Source organism: Bidens hawaiensis, unplaced genomic scaffold (assembly GCF_021521415.1).
Source record: "Bidens hawaiensis isolate Kalapana, Puna unplaced genomic scaffold, B.hawaiensis_p1.1 tig00019657_1, whole genome shotgun sequence".
In the NCBI taxonomy this organism is placed as follows: Eukaryota; Viridiplantae; Streptophyta; class Magnoliopsida; order Asterales; family Asteraceae; genus Bidens; species Bidens hawaiensis.
In genome coordinates this window covers 387,936-409,787 of record NW_027492981.1, presented here as the reverse complement: position 1 = coordinate 409,787, position 21,852 = coordinate 387,936, and the positions used below count along the sequence as shown (strand labels likewise).

Here is a 21,852-nt window from a genome sequence, read left to right as displayed (position 1 = left end):
CCTTTTTTCATTCACTCATTAAAGCAACATAATCTTTTCATATGTCATTCAATTAGATATTCCACATAGACTGTCAAGTGTATAAGTTTTCATGTTACAATTTCTACTTCATGAATGATAAAATAAAAAATATGTTGTTGGTGAGAATTGAACTCATTACCTTGCTTTTAAAATGTTTTAGGCTTACCAACTCAACTAGGTTGAATTGATGATAACATTCTCTTTTTATTAATTAGTAAAGATTCACAACATTTCATTTTGATTTTTAATACAAATACAAATTATTCTCACTAATCCATCTATACTATTAAAGCAACAAAATCTTTTCACATGTCATTCAACTAGACCTTCCACTAGAGTGCCAAGTGTACAGGTTTTCATTTTTATAATTTCCACTTCATGAATGATAAAATAAAAAATATGTTTTTGGTAGGAATCGAACTCATTACCTTACTTTTAAAATGTTTGGGGCTCACCAACTCAACTAGGATGAATTGATGGTAACCTTCTCTTTTTATTAATTGGTAAAGATTCACAACATTCCATTTTGATTTCTGATGCAAATACAAATTATTCTTACTAATCTATGTATTTTATAAAATTATTTATAGCTTATGAATCCATAGGGTATGCTATTATGCATATTATTAAATTTAACATATTTTTCATATTTTTTTAACCACTTGTGTATCACAGGGGCTATATCCTAGTAAAGCAATACAAGAGAGTTTTTGAAATTAGCGCATTAAAAATTTGTGGGCCTAAAATCTTAGCTTCACTTAGTTAAACGTATGGGCCGATCTTGAGTGGAAAAAGTTCCTGTTGTTTTTCATAGATAAAAATGTAACAAATACGGAAGAGATAGTGGATTCCAGGAAAGAGATGAACGTTGACGTTGTGGTTAATCCGGAGATAGACCTAGTCTATGTTGACATAACGATACAATCGACGGATGCATTAACTTTTTCGTTGACTCGGCTAATTTATTTCTAAGACCATGTGTAGTGGATAGAGCCCCTATGTGGATGATTTGCGTCATGTGACGCCACACCACCATATGAGCTTTTTGGCTAAAAGGGGTGTAGTGGGCGGTTATGATGCACAGGGACGGCTTGGAGGTTAAAGTACTGGTCCCAGGGATGGCGTAGGGACTGAAGCGCGACGGAAACGCATCGGAAACGTTTCCTAAACGAACCCATTAAATGGGGGCGGTCAACAAACGATTCCGAGACGTTTCTATAGCCAATAGCATGGCGGAGCGGCCATATAGTATATTCCGGTGAATAATTCCGGTGCCGGAAAACCAGTGAAGAAGAAGGAAGAAGAAGAAGTAGGCGGCTGTGTGTTGGTTTATTTTAGGCTATATAAATGTAGTTTTAACATTAACCCTTGATCTTTCACTTATTTACATTTAGCCCCTAAAACTTATTAACTTTTACATAAAATGTTAAATTAAGTTATGCATTTTAAAATTTAACCCTCTCTATCTAGACTAGTTTCCTCAACTTATAATTTTATACATAAAATGTTTAAAATTGACTGTATATATAGATAAAAATTGTACATCTATTTATATTTTTATTGATAATTAATTACCTGTAGGTTGCACTTTATATTAGTATAAATCTATTTTGAACTTTGTTTAATATATTTGTATTTTTTTTTAATATTTTTTTTGCCGTACCCGTATCTTGGATTTTTGACTTTTGCCGTTTCCCGTACCCGTAACGCCCCCGTATCCTAGACCCGTACCCGTTCCCGTGCTACTTGGCGGGCTCCTTCAAATCATTTCCTCATTTAATTTTATATTAAAAAGAAAAAAAACAAATAAAGCAGCCTACCAACTTCCTCCTCTCCTCCCCCTTCCAGCTCTCTGTGGGAAGCGCCCCTACATCCAGATACCCCAAGGCCCCCGGGGGGTGGTGTTCCCAACACTTTGTGGGCGTTTTAGGTAGGGAAAACGCCCACTACGCATGATCTAACTTGCCCACAGTAGGGCTGTGAACATCCGAATACATTTGGGCCAAATGCCCGCTGATGCGAATGCTCCAATTAAAGAACGTAATTCGCATCCGTGTTGCTTATTTGAACTCAAATCGGTTCAAATTTGAATCCGGTTTGAAAATGGTCAAAACTGAACAAACTGATTCGGTGAAGTGAAACCCGGCCCTATGGTACTGAGATCGATTAGTATTTGAATAGAAGTAAAATTGTGGTGCGGATAAGCAATCCAATTATTATTATTAGGAATTAGGATAATCCAAAATTTGAATTTAAACTAGTATATTATATTTACTTATATTTATCTGCCTCGAGAGTCAAGTCACGTAGCTATAAATAGAGAGTAGCTTAAGTTTTTGAATTACAGCAATAACAGAAACTAGTCCGGTGTTAGTTAGGGTTTTAATCCACATTACGTTACAGACGATGACGAAAAGGATATTCGTTTTAACCATGTTAGGGTTTGTTATCGTTTGCATGATGACACTTACCGCCGGCGAATCGTCGACGTGCATGGTGGTGTATGAAGAAGGCGGTGCCCTAGATGGAAGCATGATCCCAGGAAAGCAGGAAGATGTCAATCGGCTACTCGTCAGGGCCGACGAAGGTATCTGGAAGATCGCACATTCTGTGTTCTCGACGTCAGGATTCCGTTTCCAGGTAACATACAAGCTAGTGCTAAACTTGTATTATAATAATCATGTTATGTGTTAGCCGAGCAGGTCGGCTCGTTTTGAGCTCTATTTTCAAAGCTTGAGCTCTCACGAGCTTGGCTCATTTGCTATTTGTTAACTAATTTTTATATATTTATAATTATTTTTTTCAATTATAATTTTTATGTATAAAATAAGTTATATTATTTAGTTATTATTTCATTATATAATTAATTAATAATTAGGGTTTTGGATAAAATACAAATAAAATTAACGTGTGAGAATCAAGTAGAGTAGTTACATATATACAGTAAAGTAATTATGTAATTACATCATAGAGTAATTATTAATTTATGTAATTACATAATTACTCTACTTGTATATATAATTACTCTACTTGATTCTCATAATTTGTCATTTGTACGTTAACTTTCCCCTTAATAATTATATATATATATGTTGTAAAATTATGGAAATGATGTTCTTGTTTTAGCCAACTGTCTTAGTTTTCACTTTTCAGCCGTAAAAAACTACTGCTAATTTAGTTTCCACTGTTTTTCATCAGCTTTGGTGTTATATCTGTGCCCGAGGTTACAGACTGGCAACCTCTGAAAGCTAACGATAGCTATTTGGTGGCCACTTCTGATGGTGTTTTTGAAATGATGGATGCACAGGATGTCTGTGATCTGTTCTGGAGTTACATACTCATTCCCCCCTGGAGTTACAATACAGTCCTTCGTGTTCATACTCATTAGCCGATTGCATTGTTGATACTGCTCTTGAAAGAGGCAGTATGGATAACGTCGCAGCTGTTGTAGTTCCACTTAGGCTAGAAAATCTGCCTACTGGACGATCCCGAGAAATTGGACTGCAGAATTATGTGTACGGACAGTCAGGTGACTTTACTATTTCAACTTTTTACTTATTAAACATCTGGCATTGATGAATGGTTAGGTTCAAGTTATATAAACATTTGGCATTGATGAATGGTTAGGTTCAAGTTAAAACAATTTCTATAAACATCTGGCATTGATGAATGGTTCGGTTCAAGTTAAAACAATTTCTATATGTTGTAGAAATATAACTTTTTACGTATTAAACATTTGTGTTTATATGAATGTTATGTCAGTCAACACGGTTCTGGATTGTTTTGTTAAGTTGATGTGGTTTTCTTGTTGATTTTACTTAGATGGAACCAATGAGTCTCGAGGGGAGAGAAAAGAAAGGCCAATGCAACGAATCTATGAAAATAACGACCCAATTCGACGACCTTGGAAAAGGTAATATTTCATATTAAGTCACTAACCATTTGTTTTTATGTTGTTACTTTATATTAACAATCTTGTATTTGTTTTGTAGATATTTCTGACAGGCTCAAACCAAGTCCAGAGGTCTATTACGCTGCGGTTTTTTGTGGGTTGAATTGATTTTGTAGTCATCAATCTAGTCACTATTGGTTTGAACTTTGAAGTTTTTTTTTGGATTTTTGACTATTTGCTTGAACTAGTTGCTCTTTGTGACATATATTTTTATAGGTTTGGAATTCCATTAATTTTTGCATGTAGTCTGTTGGCATCAACAAAAATCAGTTAGTAAAATAAAGCCCAATGTGATAATGGTGCAATTAAAATACGGCACCAATTTAAACATACAGGTGCAAATATATAACCTTATAGTTATAAGCTGAAAAGGATATGTTCATGCACAACATGATGCCACCCATTGAACAAGCGTTTCAACTTTTATTTGTGAGTGGGTTATTGTAGAGAATGGTTGTGATCAGTGAATTAGAAAGAGAATGTTACTCTTCATACAATGTGACTTAACTCCTCAAATGTCTGTTGAAACTTTTTTCTTTTACAGCTTTTATAACATAATGTTGCAGTTGTGTTCCGATGCAAATTTTATTGTGCATAATAATGTTTAAGTCATCGAGGCACAAACGTATAAGAGCATTTCCATCCCCTTCTCTAATCTCTAAATTCAAAATTACACTAAAAATCATTAAATTTCCTTTCTTATTTTATTTAAATAATAATATTTTATATATTTATTATCTTTACCTTTTCGTTCTCCTTCACTCACAACCAATTTCAAAACTATTAAAAAATTGTAAGGGCTAAACAATAACTTTTCAAATATAAAAAAAATTGTTGCATTTTCTCTTTCCTACTCTCACAACACCCTAAACCACTCTTTAAATTATAAAAACACCCCTCACAAAATATAAATGGTAGGATGTAAATGCTCTGAGACGTCAAAACGGCTTCAAGGTTTCGGTTTTTTAAAGGTATTTTTTCCCGTCTTACAACTTTTAATGTTTTATGAACTTCGAATTTTCCATCGCAATGTCTTGTTATTTTTTTGACAATTTTGTTGTTTTCAAATAATATAGATGTCCTTGCTGCAAGTTTAAGTTTAGTAGTTTAAAGTTTTAAATTTTAAATTCGAATAAACTTATTAATCGAGTTGAATAAGTCAAAATTCATATTGATCTAGCAGTTACTTAAAATCTCACCAAAAATATAGCTATTTAATAGTATTCGCAGTTAATTCTCTATCCATATCCATATAATTACATTGAAATCACTACGTTTTCTCTTTCTTGTTTAATTAAATAATACCTTTATATAGCTTTATAATTATTTTTCTCAGTCATCTGCTCACAACCACTTTAAAAACTTATTAAAAAATTATACTGTATAAACAGAGTAGCCCCATATTTAACTTAAAGAGTAATTTTTTTTGAAATGTGTTATAATTAAATATAATATAATATTAAATTTTAATAATTTATTGTTATTTTATATCATGGCGCGGTATTTTTATGAAAAGAGAAACTCAACGTTATAACCGCCTTAACAAAATCCCCCAACAACTTCCTCACTCACTGACTTCAGAAAATCATTAGCTTCTTCACCTTCCTCCGTCGTGATTCTACTCAGATTTCATCACAATGTCGAACCAACCGCCGGTTGGAATGACCAGAGCAACTCCAATGCCGTTCATCAGTAAGTTACCGCCTCTGATTTCTCGTTTGATAGTGAATTCATGATATTCGTCATGCGTAACACTTGAACTTTATTACACCTGTTAATCTCCAGTGTTTGTGTGTTAAATATTCGTTTAATTGATGATATATGTGTTGCGTAGTAGCTGTTTCATGAATGCATTCTCGTTTTATTAGATCTACGGTATTAGCAGTGAAGAAACGTGGATCGGCTCACTGGTAGACGATCAACTTTCCTCGGGTTTGAGTATGCTACTTCACCGATGGTTCTCCGGAGTATGAGTTCTTCCACCTACAAAACGAGCAGCACCGTGAACTTACCCCTCAGAAAGGGACAGAGGGGTCCTCTTTGGGGTAACCCTCCGGTGTGAGAATAAGAGATTGTAGGAGAAGATAATAATAATCTGAGAGTAATGAATTGGAATGTATTTTCTTGCTTGTTGTTGCTTACTCTTGCTTACCTCTCCTTGTGGAGGTGGTGTGGTATTTATAGTGCTAGGGTTTCCAATGATTGGGCTCAGACCCAATTAGGGCCTTTTTAGCCTCCTCCTATTGCTTTGCGTCACGTGTCCTTAGGACACCTGGTGCTTTTTTATTGATTATTCTCTGACCCAGGTATTTTACCTGACCCATGTGCAATCACGTGGTAGCACATGGGTTTTGCTGAGTTGTCCACCTTTCATTGGCAGCTGTCAACATCAGCATATTCTTATTCCTTAAAGGATACCTTCTGGAAGGTTGTCTGACGTGCACAATCAAGGTTGTCCTTATCCTGATTTGGATAAGGACGAGGTTGATTATGTGCATGTGTGATATGCGCCTATCCTGAGGATGCGCAAGGTCTTCTCTTTATTCTCACGCGCAGATGTTTCATGCGCAGATGTGATATGCACAAGCATATGTAATATGCGTCACGCGCGGATTCGCCACGCGCAGATGTGATATGCGTGAGCATGTGATATGCGTCACGCGCGGATGCGCCACGCGCAGATGTGATATGCGTGAGCATATATGGTGCGTGAGCATGTGATACGCGTGAGTATATGTGATGCGTGAGCATATGTGATACGCGTGAGCATATGTGATATGCGCCATGCGCATAGGTTTTGGCTTTGTGCCTTCATAATATCTTGATTTCAAGCCTCTTGTCTATATCTTGTGGGTTGACCCGCCTCGCTCGATGTTGAGGCGGGTACATACCTCTTCAAGCCCCCCCAGTCTAATGTGTGTCTTGTCTCGCGCGAGCGAGGTAAGATAGATATTAGACTTAATAGTTTGCTCTTTTAATAGGGTTTGTCTTTTCCTTTTTATTTCTCATCGTTGCGCGAAATTCTATCCTTTTGGTTGAAACGAATCGTCCATGTACGTGGTTGGTTGGTGCTGACATGCGTCAGAGATGGAGACGTATCAGACTTTTCGTGTGCTCGAGGTGCTACAGTTGCCTTTCATGTCCCCTCACATAGTGTCAGGAACACGTGTCGCGCTCGTGTTGGCCTGCACCTGCGAGTGGTGGCGCGTGAACTCTGGCAGTACCTGTTTCGTTCCCTTTCGTGTCCCCTCAGACAGTGTCAGGGACACGTGTCGCGCTCGCGTTGGCTTACACCTGCGAGTGGTGGCGCGTGAACTCTGATCAGTACCAGTTTCTCTCTCTCCTGGCCCTATAAAAGCAAGCCCTTTGAGTTATTGTTCTTCATCTTCCTTGTTATTTCAGAGCTTTTCTTTCCTTCCATTTTTATTCCGATTAGGGCCTGTCTTCTGCTTCCAGATTTCCATTGTTGAAGTAACCTCTGTCTGATTCTCAGTTGGATGTCTGATAGCCCAGACACCACAATCTCCCCCAGCAAACGCCGTGTAAAGTCATTGGTGATGTCTACTTTGAAGAAGACCGGCAAGGGGAAACGGGCTGCCGAGGCCTCATCGGAGGAGGTGGGGAAGGTCAAGGCAGTGAAGAGGTGGGATGAGATCCCCTGCAAATTGAGGCAGTCCGATTTTGACAGTCTCATCGCCTCTCAGGGTTTTCTCCCCGAGTATGGCTGCATGCTCCCGGCGGCCGGGCAAACGGCGGCGGATCCGCCCACCGGCTACATCTCCCTGTACTGCCACTTTTTCACCCACTGCAACCTTCGTCTCCCGATGACAAGGTTTGTGGGTGCGCTGCTTCGATTTTATGGGATTCACATATCCCAAGTCCATCCGTTTGGACTTGCGCGCATGACTCATTTTGAGTTCATGTGCAAATCTCAGCGCGAGGAGCCCACCCCTCGGCGCTTTCAATATTTTTATAAACCAAAAATCCAAGATTCTTGGTTCTCATTCATTTCTCGCAGTCAGAAGGTCAAGTGCTGCACTGTTTCTTTCAAGAGCCTTCATGACTGGTCTGAGAGATTTTTCTATATTAAGGCTGGTGTGATTCCCATCCGCATGACCATGCGCGTGATCTCTTCTGCGCCCGCGGATGTGGATGTTCTCAAGAACCCAACTGGCGCTTGGGTTAACAAGTTGACTGCTGAACCATCCCCCGCCAAGAACATTTGCGAGGAGGCGCTGGTGGGGGTTGGTATGAGCAGAAGGTGGGCCGACAGCGCGACTGAGCCTGTTATCCAAGTTGACGGCTTGTGTAAGTTATTAACCCATTGCATTACTCCTGCGCGAATATAATTCGTTTTGCTGATATCATTTGTCTTGTTTTGTGCAGTAAGCAAGGAGTATGTCCACGCCGCCTATGATGAGCATATGGAGGGTGGCTCTGTCGCGCTGGGCGTTGGGGAAGTTGGCTTCCCCGATCGCTTCGATGACATGTTCGTCCCTGTTGATCTGGGATTTTGCTTTGACAGCGACGCGCCTGGTAAGCCTTTGTACTTATGCTTATGCCTTTATAATACCAAATTTGGTTAACATTTCTGTTGCACGTAATGTATATGCGCTTGAGAACTACGAACTGGAGCTCGCGGAAGAGGAGGAGGAGGAGGAAGCTGAGGTGCCACAACTCAAGCATAAAGCTAAGGGGAAAACTGGCGCAGGGGCCAGTAAAAAACAGAAGAAAAATGATGCCCCTGTTGCTCAGGATCCTCCTATTCAAGCGAAGGGACTTGAGAGAACCCAGGAGTTTACCTCCAAGTTTTCCTTGTCTTCTTTGCCTCAAGGTGTGGGCAGACCTCCTGTCCACACGAGGTATGGTGCCGCCACCTCCTCCCTTCGCGCGGCGGAAAAGGGAAGCGGCGCTGCGCCTGCCGTTTCCTCTTTGACAGGTATACTTTGTTTATACTTTATGGTTTTATGAGCGCGATTCTGATAGAATTATTAATGAATCTTTGCTCACTCAAATGTTTGTAGAGCCGGCGACCTTGGTGGATCAACTTCAGGCGCAACAAGGTACCGAGGCTGCGCCGGAGGTTGCTTCGAAGTCCCCTGTTTTACCCTCAAAAAAGGGGAGAATGGACTTCATGGCGATGTTTAACTCGCGAACGGCGGTGCGCCAAGGTATGTATTGCGCTTTTATTTTCTGACTTTTTTCTTTTAGATCAAGTCATGAACCATTTCTCTTTGTTGATTTTTTCATAGGAGTCATAGCTGGCGTACAAGCTGCTGGCGGCACTGCTGGCGCCGGTGCCAGCGCCGTTGGTTCTGTTCCTGCTCCTGCAAGCGCTGAATCTCCCCTCATCGGGATTACTAAGGAGCAGGAGGCCGTTTTACGCGCTGATCTGGCGGCGTCGAGACCTCCCTCACCTCCTCCTGCGCGCAGCCCTCCTCGCGAGACTGGTTTTGATTCTTCCAGGTCGCAGGAGAAAAGGCCTGTTTCAGAGGAAGATGAGGAGGTTCAACTTGAAGACTCCGACGGCGGCCGCGCAAGCCCTGTAGCGCCACGAGATTTCGCGGCGCAGTCTTCTCGTGGGGCTGGCGCTGACTTTTCTGCTTGCTCCCCGCAGGTATAAGTTCGTTTTGCTCCGCTGCGCGGACTTCCATATTAGTGTTTAGATGACTTAGAACATTACTTTGTGTTTGCAGGAAGCCGATCACATTTACCGCCCGAGATGGAATATTACTGAGGATAGCTCATTTCAGTCCATGGGTGTGTGTGAAGACTTCTGGGCTCATTCTGTGCCTCCAGCTGAAAGGAGGTTTCAGGAGGACCGCGCTCGCGTGGACTTGCTCAATGACCATCTTTTCGCTGGGTCGGCTTTCTTTGCTGCCTCCCAAGAGCTTCGCTATGATTACGTAAAGGTACGTGATACTCTTGCGGAAGCCAAGCAAGAGGCTAAAGTATCTGCTTGGAATCTTTCTGATGCTCGAGAGAGAGCTGAGAAACTCCAAGCAGAGCTCAGCGAGAACCGAGCAAGTGCCAACGCTGCCTTCGTGAAGCGCGGGCATGAGCTACAGGCTGCGCGGGAGAAGCTGCAGGCGGCCGAGGCGGACGCGGCCAAGTACGCGCGGCGAGTGCGCGACTTGGAGCTGGACGCAGAGGCGCGTGACCAAGCTCTTGTGCAGTCTATCACTGACAAATCTTCATTGGAGAGTGAGGTTGCGCGCCTGAAGAAGGAGCTTGAGGCCGCGCGGGCAGAGAAAGATGAAGCCTTGGCGACGGCAGCGTCTAGCCAAGAAGCGCTCGATGCTGGGCGAGCGGAAAGGGAAGAGGCCTTGGCGGCAGCAGCGTCCGACAGAGAGGAGCTGAAACAGACCAAGGAAACTGTTGAGTTGTTAAACTCTCAGATTCCTGCTCTTGAGACGTCTGTTTCTTCCCTCGCGCAGGATCGCCAATGGCTAATCTCACAGGGTATGACTCGTTGCGCTTATGCGATGAAATACTCAGACGAGTTTCAGACCCCTGTGATGGATTGCAACGCTGCCTCGCGCTTGGTGGGTCGAGCTGAAGGGTTTAAGGATGGCTGTGAATATAGCATGCTGAAGAAGAACCCATCCGACTACCCTTATCAGCTCGACGTTGTCTGCGCGGACATGGCCGAGATGTGAGAGAAGTATTTGAATGCTCCAATTCCCATCCTTGAGCAGGTATTTTAACGTTAATGAGTTTACCTTGACTTATTTTCCTAGTCTTTTTGTACTCATACTTTTCCTTATGATTTGCAGATAGCCGAGCTTGCTGACCAGCCCGATCTCGGCGCGCTAAAGAAATTACTTGACGAGTGCGAAGGGGCTGGTGGCGGCGATGATGGCGCGGGGAATGCTGCCCCTGCTAGCGGCTCTGGCGTGGCCAAAGGACCCACTCCTGACACTATTGTGATAGAAGACTCCATTCAGGACGAACAACTTGACTATGGTCAGTTTGGAGATGACGAGGAGCGGGCTGCGCCAGATGCTGAGGGAGGTGATGAGGGCGATGAAGAGGCTAACGTCGATATAGAAACTTGAGAAGCCCTTCATGTTTTTTTTTATTTGCAGTTTGTATCTCATCATTTTGTAAATTTGTAAACTTCAATGCTTTGGAATGAAATTTTGTTTTCCCTTTATTCGCATCTTGCGCATTCCCAATTCATCTCTTTATATTGCATGTTTGCTTGTTGAATATAAGATATGCTTGCACGTTGAAATAAGAACAAGGTTGTAAGGAAATTATTTTACTTGATCCTTGTCATATTGTAAGTGATTTTGCAATATCCTGATTATGTTGACACATGCCTTGGCGTTTCATTATTCCTCTTTTGCGCGATGTTATCGCGCATTTATTATAGGGAATTATGAGTTTTTTAGCCTTTACGTGTCAGTGTGTGTTACTCAGATATCCATTACAAATCCATGCGCGACCTCGACCTGAGACCTTAACAACTATGTTTTGGCATGTGCTTTGCCTTAGTTGTGCTTAGGTATTTTTATGGTCAGGCTGCGCAGCATGTAGGATGGATGTTGAGTGATTTGAGCTAAGGCTCACATTATTGGGCTAAGGCCCTGAGCTAAGGCTCATATTATTGGGCTAAGGCCCTGACGTTTTAGAGTTAAAACTCGTTAACGCGTTTGAGCTTGAAGCTCGCGCATGTATGTTTTACTTCGTTTTATTTTTTGTTTTGATGTCAATACAATGTTGTCATATTGCTCAAAATTAATAAAGCGAAGTGTGAAACATGTATGCAAAAGGTAATAGAACCCACATTAAGAGAAGATAGCGCGTATCATTATTCATAATGGCTTAAAAAGCCTTGATTACAAACTTGACAATTTTTACATGAAACATTTTCTAAGCTGTGCTGCGTTCCATGCGCGCGGGATCTTCTTTCCATTCAAATCTTTTAAAGCGTATGCGCCTTTTCCCAATTCTTCCGAGACTTGATAAGGTCCCTCCCAATTGGGGGACATCTTTCCCGGGGGTATCGCGCGGCTAGCTTCATTGTTTCGAAGGACAAAATCATTCTTCTTGAAGTGGCATTCTTTCACGCGCTGATTGTAATATTTTTTCAGTTTTTTCTTGTATTTGGCTTCACTGATGATAGCCGCCTCTCTGCGCCCTTCAAGTAAGTTGAGATCCAACCTCCTTTCGCGCTCGTTATCAATCTTGTTCATCATGAGCACTCTATGGGATGGGCATCCAATTTCTGCTGGAATCATAGCCTCCGTTCCATAGGTTAGGCTGAACGGGGATTCGCCATTGCTGGTTTTGCTTAATGTCCTGTGCGCCCACAGGACATTAGGTAGCTCTTCGACCCAAGAATGGGATTCTCCCTCCAACCTTTTCTTCAGCCCATTTAGCAAGCTTTGGTTCGCGCGCTCCACTTGGCCATGTGACAACTGCCCGAATCCGACCCGACCCAGGTACCCGTTTCTCTGATCCGTTTCTTTTTATGATTTAAAGTTTATTATTAATCTTTGTAAATTTAACTGAGTAAATTAAAATATATTTATTTTTATTTGTTCATTCCCGCCTCTTTCTCTTCCCCTTTTCTTTCCGCCGTCCCGCCTTCCTTTCTTGTCGTCCCGCCTCTTTGTCTTGTCGCCATCCCGCCCTCCTGCTTAACCCTTAAGCCTTGAACCCTCTTCTTTGCTTGTCCTTTGGTTTTTCCCGCCTAAGGATGTCTGCAGCTCCACGCGCTAAGGAAGCCTGCGTGAAGACATCTTGTTCCTGCAATGCGTGAAGAGAACTCTTCTCGCAGCGCGCTAAGAATGTATGTTCTTCCCGCGATGCGCTAAGAATTCTAGTTCTTCACGCAGCACGCTGAGAATTTGTAGTTCCCGCGGCGCGCTAGGAATTTATGTTCTCGCAGTGCGCTAAGGATCTGTGATTCTTCCCGCAGCGCACTAAGGATTGTTGTGCCAGCCTTCGCGCTCGCGCACTCAGCCTTCTCGCGCTGAACCCTTTGAGTTCTGTTTAAATCTAGCCGTTTGCTTTTGTGTTGTCTTATCTTTTGAGCTGTTGACCTAATCTGCTTTGTCTGAAAAGGTTACTTTCGGCGCAGCATGCGCACCAACCCCATTGGCTGACTGATAAAGTGACTGACATTATCTTTTGAGGATCTGCTTTTGCCATGCTTAACCTGTACCTTTTTCTGTCTCCGCCCATGCTTTTTACTGTTCCCTGACAGCTTTCCCTTTTGCTTTTCCTCTTTTCCTGCTGCCATATCTTTTGAGATCTTTTACTTTTTGCTTTTGATATCTTTTGTTATCCTTTGAGATCTTGCTTTTGGAATCTTTTTGCTGTTATCTTTCCTTTTACTTTTGGAGATCTTTTCTAGGGTTTATGTCCCCTAGGGTTTGCCTATAAATAATAGTAGTATTTTCTTAACACTTCACACACTACACTTATTATCTCTTCCTCCCTTTTTGCTCTCTGCCGTTGTCCTCCTGCCGCCTCCCTCCTCTCTTGCCTCCGTCTTCCTCCTTGTTCTTCCTGCTTTTCCGGTAATATATTACATATAATAATTTACTTATTAATTATGCTAACTTATTACCTAGACCTAAAACCGATCGTTGAAACATAATCTTTAATTATAGGTTAACTTTGCTTGTTTAAGAGTTGGTTCTTGCATTATCTTACATCGCATCTTTATCAAGTGAGTAATCTCGTATCTAATCCCTTTTTGTTTTAATGTTTTGGGATGTTCATGTGTTCGTACAAAACTGAGTCTTAAACTGTTTATGAAGTTTTAGTCGCGCAGCATCCCATGTGTTATGGATATTTACTTGGCTGTTATTTGTATGTGTGTATCATTAACCGCTTTGTTCGGCCTATTCCGAAGTTCTCATGGATCCATTGGTAGACACGGGAGAACCTATCGTTTATGTTTTCTCTTTTGTTTACACTTGCACAGTTTTCTTGTTTTTGTGCTCAATTGGGAGTACGGATTGAACTATGAGCTATGAATCTAAGGCTTGGTCACAATCTGATTTCACCCTTGTTAGATACCAGATTAACATATGTTGCGCGCAGATTTACTGTTATTATCTATGATTATCTATGATTAACTATGAATATCTATTAAACTTGATTTCTCACCAACACGCAAGTGTTTGACGTTTATTTTAACACATGTTCAGGTTTGCAGTAGCTGCTTTGAAGCTTGGGGACACATAGGATGTTTACTTTTGTTTTGGACCTAGATTTAAAATGTAACAAGACAAGTTTATGTTATTTGAATATTATGCTTTATAAATATATTGATTTATGTTGATTTATGTTCTTTATTTTCCCCGCTGCGCGTGCGCGATAAAATGTGTATTAATAAATATTGACACCAATAGTGTCGCGAGTAATGAAGCAATATGTGGCGCCCCGATGTATAATCCGCCTTCGGTCGGGGTGTTACAGATTGGTATCAGAGCTCGTTGACTTTAGGATAGGTGGTTAGACGTAACGACCTAGAAAACCTAAGAGTCCCCTCTCGCGCATGAGAGAAATCTCATGTTCGCGCGCTTATTGTTAATTACTCGTTATTTATTAAATATGCTGGCGCTTACGCAGCGTATGGTTTTATGTTTTATTTTGCGATTTTTCGATTTTTATTCGTTTGTTGGAATTGAAAATTCGAAAAGTCATGGTGATACATGAATAGTTGACTTTCAATTCCCATTTACTTTATGTTTTTAAATTGAAGATTGAAAAGTCATGGTGATACATGAATTGTCAATCTCCAATGCTTATTTCTTGTATGTTTTATATTGAAGATTGAAAAGTCATGGTGATACATGAATCGTCAATCTCCAATACATATTTACTCGTATATTTTAAATTGAGAATTCGGAAAGTCATGGTGATACATGAATTGTCGATTCCCAATTCGAATTCGTTATCTGTATTAAGTTTGCATTTAAATTCATGTTTTACTTCAGCATTTGATAGCATGTAACTTCGCGAAACAAGTTTTATAAGATTATACTTTGCGCTGAAACCAATGTTATTAACTAAAACTAAAACTTTTATAGAATGCCTCCACTATCAGCTCGCTATCGCCAGAGAGAAGCATCGCGCAGGCGTAAACAGCAACGTTCCCAGGAAATGGCCGCCGCAATAGCCCAAGCCTTAAACCAAAACAATGCTGATACCTCCAGCTACAACATTAAATCCTTCAATGCGGGTAACCCTCCAAAGTTCACAGGTCTTGGAGGAGCCACCGTGATGCTCCAGTGGCTCGAGAAGATTGAAAACACTTTCCTCCATACCCAATGCCCTTCAGACAGACGAACCCTCTATGCCTCAAGTGTCCTGGAATCTAGGGCGCTTACATGGTGGAATGGAGTAGCTCATGCGCGTGGCGCAGAAGCTGCTTCTAGCGTACCTTGGGAAGAATTTAAGGATCTCCTAATGCGAGAATTCTGCCCTCCCAACGAAGTCAAGCGCCTGGAAGAAGAATTCTGGAACTTGAAACAGTACAGCGGCGAAGCGCGCGAGTACGCGACGCGCTTCCACGAGCTAAGCTTACTGGTCCCTCACCTTGTTACCCCTACCCGCCGAGCCATCGAGAAGTTCCTTGGGGGTCTCCCCATGGAAATTCAAGACTCCGTATGGGCCAGAAACCCAGCAACCCTCTCTGACGCCATCGAGTTGGCCGCTGTGCTCAGCGACAACCATGTCAGAGCAGGAACCCTGTTCCTGCGGGGAGCTGAGAAGACCAAACCCACCAAGACTGTCCCTGAACCATCAGAAACCAAACCAGAACCCTCACACCATAATAACCCCAAACGTAAGCGCAGAGCCTATGCGCTTACCAACCCTCCCATTGTCCAGCAACCCATTTATCAATCCCCAGTTTACGCGCCTAACCCACTGTCAACCTACCCAGCACCTCCTGCAGTCCACAACTATGCCTTAACCACTCCAGCACTTCCTGCCCCGCCAACTAAGAAACCTTACACAGGAAACCAACCCTTCTGCCCAACCTGTAGACTTCATCACCCACCTCAAACCCCGTGTCGACAATGTAACAGATGTGGCCGCACTGGTCACACTACAGAGTACTGTAGAGTCCCTTCAGCCAACCCAATTGTGCAAACACCACCAGCCTACCCGCATAACCCACAACCAACTTACCAGAATCCACGACCCAGGTCGTGCTATAACTGCGGTGATCCCAGTCATTTCCGGAACGCGTGCCCGAGACTACAAGTCCAGATTACTCAAGCGAATCCGGTGAACCAAATTTCGAACCAAGTGGCGCGAGGCCGAGCCTTTAACATAACAGCGCACCAAGCGCAAGCGAATAATGACGTAGTTAATGGTACATTTTTACTTAACGGTCACTATGCATCTGTACTTTTTGATACTGGCGCCGATAGAAGTTTTATCTCTCGCGCTTTTGAGCAGAAGCTTGCGCGACCGCGCGATAGCTTAAGCGAAAACTTTTCAGTTGAATTGGCTAATGGTGAAACTATTTTATTAAACGCTGTGATTAAAGATTGCACGCTGAACCTTAACGAAAACGATTTTCTAATTGACCTCATTCCTATGCCTCTTGGAAGTTTTGATGTTATCATTGGTATGGATTGGCTCTCGCATAATCGCGCCGAAGTTATTTGCGCTAAGAAGTTGATTCGCATTCCTCGTGAAGATGGTGATCTTCATATCTTTGGCGAGAAACCCTCCCGCGGTCTTAAGCTTATGTCTTGCGCTGAAGCCCGGAAACTCATGCGGAAGAAATGTGTTGCATTTTTAGCCCATGTGGTTAAACCTGATGGAGAAAAGAAGAAACTTCGCGATATCCCTGTTGTGCGTGACTTCCCTGAAGTTTTTCCTGATGATCTTCCTGGTATCCCTCCCGCTCGTGAAGTCGAGTTTCGTATTGATCTCGTCCCTGGTGCTTCCCCCGTAGCCAAATCTCCTTATCGTCTTGCACCCGCTGAAATGCAAGAATTAGCTAGCCAACTTCAAGAGTTGACCGCTAAAGGATTCATTCGCCCTAGCTCTTCGCCCTGGGGTGCTCCGGTGTTGTTCGTTAAAAAGAAAGATGGATCGTTTCGCATGTGTATTGATTACCGCGAGTTGAACAAACTCACCATTAAGAACCGGTATCCCTTACCGCGTATTGACGATCTCTTTGATCAACTCCAAGGTGCCTCTTGTTTCTCCAAGATCGATCTCCGTTCTGGCTACCACCAGTTGCGTGTTCGTGATGAAGATGTTCCCAAGACTGCTTTTCGTACTCGTTATGGCCATTTTGAATTCTTGGTCATGTCCTTCGGTTTAACCAACGCACCCGCCGTTTTCATGGATCTTATGAATCGGGTGTGTAGGCCTTTCTTGGATAAATTCGTGATTGTGTTTATCGATGACGTTCTGATTTATTCCAAGACTAAGGCCGAGCATGAACAACATCTCCGATTGGTATTGCAAAAGCTTAGAGCCGAGCAACTCTTTGCCAAGCTCTCCAAGTGTGAATTCTGGTCGGATGAAGTACAGTTTCTTGGCCATGTTGTGAACAAGATGGGTATTCATGTCGACCCATCCAAAATTGAAGCAATCAAGAACTGGATTACACCGTCCACTCCTACCGAAATCCGTTCTTTCTTGGGCTTAGCTGGTTATTACCGGCGTTTTATTTCGAACTTTTCAAAGATCGCTTTGCCTTTAACAGCTCTAACGCACAAAGGTAAGCCGTATATTTGGGGCTCGAAGCAAGAAGAAGCCTTTCTAACGCTCAAGCGTTTGTTGTGTGAAGCTCCTGTTCTAGCGCTACCCGAGGGAAGTGATGATTTTGTCGTGTACTGCGATGCCTCCAACCAAGGTCTCGGTTGTGTTCTTATGCAACGAGGCAAGGTTATCGCTTACGCATCAAGGCAACTTAAGATTCACGAGAAGAATTATACGACTCACGATCTCGAACTTGGTGCAGTTGTATTTGCCTTGAAAATCTGGAGACACTACCTTTATGGTACCAAATGTATCCTCTACACTGACCATAAAAGCCTTCAGCATATCTTTGATCAAAAGGAACTTAACATGAGACAACGCCGATGGAACGAACTCATCAGCGATTACGATTGTGAGATCCGGTATCATCCTGGTAAAGCTAATGTGGTAGCTGATGCGCTCAGCCGTAAACCCAGCCAGCTTAACTGTATCTTGCCGCGCACCCAGCTTCATTTCGCGCCGATCCTAAACGGTCTTGAATCGCGCATTCGCGACTCGCAGCGCGCATCCATCAGCAATGGCAACCTTCGCGCCGAGTTAGCGTGTGGCGCGGAAGCGCATTTTGTCCCTAATCTGAGTGGAATTCTCTGCTATCTCAATCGCATCTGGATCCCTTGTGATGAGAATCTTCGCGCTGATATCCTTTGTGAAGCGCACAAAACTCGATATTCTATTCATCCTGGCGCTGATAAGATGTACAAGGATTTGCGCATTACTTATTGGTGGCCTGGCATGAAAAAGGATATTGCTGTGTTCGTAGCTAAGTGCCTGACTTGTTCTAAAGTTAAAGCTGAACACCAACGCCCATCTGGTTTGCTCGAACAACCAGAAATTCCTACGTGGAAGTGGGAAGGTATAGCAATGGACTTTATTACCAAGTTACCTTTGACAGCAAGCAAACATGATAGCATTTGGGTAATAGTGGATCGTTTGACTAAGTCTGCTCATTTTCTGCCCATTCGTGAAGCCTACCGTGTTGAGCATCTCGCGCAGCTTTACGTCAAGGAAATTGTCTGCCGCCATGGTACTCCTTTGAGCATCATATCCGATCGCGATGGCCGTTTTATATCTCGCTTTTGGAAATCTCTCCAATCTGCGCTAGGAACTCGCTTGGACATGAGTACGGCATATCATCCTCAGACTGACGGTCAGTCTGAGCGAACTATTCAAACTCTTGAGGATATGCTCCGATCTTGTGTTCTTGATTTTGGAGGTAATTGGGATTCACACCTACCTTTGATCGAGTTTTCTTATAATAACAGCTATCATTCCAGTATCGGTATGGCCCCATTTGAAGCACTTTACGGTCGAAAGTGCCGTTCACCGATTTGTTGGAACGAAGTGGGTGAAGTTCAAATCACAGGACCCGAACTAGTTCAAGAGACAACCGATAAAATCGCCAAGATCCGTGATCGTCTGCTGACTGCCAGAAGCCGGCAGAAGAGTTATGCTGATCGCAGGCGAAAGCCTCTCGAATTTCTAGTTGGTGATCTTGTTCTCCTCAAAGTGTCGCCTTGGAAGGGTGTTGTCCGCTTTGGGAAGAAAGGTAAACTTGCGCCTCGTTATGTTGGGCCATTCAAGATTCTCGCGCGTGTAGGAAAAGTTGCTTACAAACTTGACCTGCCGCTCGCGCTCAGTAATGTGCATCCAACTTTCCATGTATCCAATCTCAAGAAGTGTTTAGCTGACGAGAACCTTCACATTCCTCTTGATGAAGTTCAAGTTGATGAATCTATGCATTTTGTTGAGAAGCCCGTGGAGATTATGGATCGCGAGGTGAAGAAAACCAAGCGCAGTCGCATCCCTATTGTTAAAGTTCGTTGGCAGTCCAAGCGCGGAGCCGAGTTCACTTGGGAAAGGGAAGATCAGATGAAGATCAAGTACCCGTACCTTTTCTCTGCGCCACCTACTACGAGTTAAATTTCGGGACGAAATTTCTTAAAGTAGAGGAGACTGTGACAACTGCCCGAATCCGACCCGACCCAGGTACCCGTTTCTCTGATCCGTTTCTTTTTATGATTTAAAGTTTATTATTAATCTTTGTAAATTTAACTGAGTAAATTAAAATATATTTATTTTTATTTGTTCATTCCCGCCTCTTTCTCTTCCCCTTTTCTTTCCGCCGTCCCGCCTTCCTTTCTTGTCGTCCCGCCTCTTTGTCTTGTCGCCATCCCGCCCTCCTGCTTAACCCTTAAGCCTTGAACCCTCTTCTTTGCTTGTCCTTTGGTTTTTCCCGCCTAAGGATGTCTGCAGCTCCACGCGCTAAGGAAGCCTGCGTGAAGACATCTTGTTCCTGCAATGCGTGAAGAGAACTCTTCTCGCAGCGCGCTAAGAATGTATGTTCTTCCCGCGATGCGCTAAGAATTCTAGTTCTTCACGCAGCACGCTGAGAATTTGTAGTTCCCGCGGCGCGCTAGGAATTTATGTTCTCGCAGTGCGCTAAGGATCTGTGATTCTTCCCGCAGCGCACTAAGGATTGTTGTGCCAGCCTTCGCGCTCGCGCACTCAGCCTTCTCGCGCTGAACCCTTTGAGTTCTGTTTAAATCTAGCCGTTTGCTTTTGTGTTGTCTTATCTTTTGAGCTGTTGACCTAATCTGCTTTGTCTGAAAAGGTTACTTTCGGCGCAGCATGCGCACCAACCCCATTGGCTGACTGATAAAGTGACTGACATTATCTTTTGAGGATCTGCTTTTGCCATGCTTAACCTGTACCTTTTTCTGTCTCCACCCATGCTTTTTACTGTTCCCTGACAGCTTTCCCTTTTGCTTTTCCTCTTTTCCTGCTGCCATATCTTTTGAGATCTTTTACTTTTTGCTTTTGATATCTTTTGTTATCCTTTGAGATCTTGCTTTTGGAATCTTTTTGCTGTTATCTTTCCTTTTACTTTTGGAGATCTTTTCTAGGGTTTATGTCCCCTAGGGTTTGCCTATAAATAATAGTAGTATTTTCTTAACACTTCACACACTACACTTATTATCTCTTCCTCCCTTTTTGCTCTCTGCCGTTGTCCTCCTGCCGCCTCCCTCCTCTCTTGCCTCCGTCTTCCTCCTTGTTCTTCCTGCTTTTCCGGTAATATATTACATATAATAATTTACTTATTAATTATGCTAACTTATTACCTAGACCTAAAACCGATCGTTGAAACATAATCTTTAATTATAGGTTAACTTTGCTTGTTTAAGAGTTGGTTCTTGCATTATCTTACATCGCATCTTTATCAAGTGAGTAATCTCGTATCTAATCCCTTTTTGTTTTAATGTTTTGGGATGTTCATGTGTTCGTACAAAACTGAGTCTTAAACTGTTTATGAAGTTTTAGTCGCGCAGCATCCCATGTGTTATGGATATTTACTTGGCTGTTATTTGTATGTGTGTATCATTAACCGCTTTGTTCGGCCTATTCCGAAGTTCTCATGGATCCATTGGTAGACACGGGAGAACCTATCGTTTATGTTTTCTCTTTTGTTTACACTTGCACAGTTTTCTTGTTTTTGTGCTCAATTGGGAGTACGGATTGAACTATGAGCTATGAATCTAAGGCTTGGTCACAATCTGATTTCACCCTTGTTAGATACCAGATTAACATATGTTGCGCGCAGATTTACTGTTATTATCTATGATTATCTATGATTAACTATGAATATCTATTAAACTTGATTTCTCACCAACACGCAAGTGTTTGACGTTTATTTTAACACATGTTCAGGTTTGCAGTAGCTGCTTTGAAGCTTGGGGACACATAGGATGTTTACTTTTGTTTTGGACCTAGATTTAAAATGTAACAAGACAAGTTTATGTTATTTGAATATTATGCTTTATAAATATATTGATTTATGTTGATTTATGTTCTTTATTTTCCCCGCTGCGCGTGCGCGATAAAATGTGTATTAATAAATATTGACACCAATAGTGTCGCGAGTAATGAAGCAATATGTGGCGCCCCGATGTATAATCCGCCTTCGGTCGGGGTGTTACAGATTGGTATCAGAGCTCGTTGACTTTAGGATAGGTGGTTAGACGTAACGACCTAGAAAACCTAAGAGTCCCCTCTCGCGCATGAGAGAAATCTCATGTTCGCGCGCTTATTGTTAATTACTCGTTATTTATTAAATATGCTGGCGCTTA

General features: G+C 42.4%; 1 pseudogene; it reads left to right on the top strand.

Annotated features, from left to right (window-relative positions):
• Nucleotides 1-2,427: 2,427 nt before the first annotated feature.
• LOC143558787 (uncharacterized) overlaps nucleotides 2,428-21,852 on the top strand; it is a 41,088-nt pseudogene continuing 21,663 nt past the window's right edge.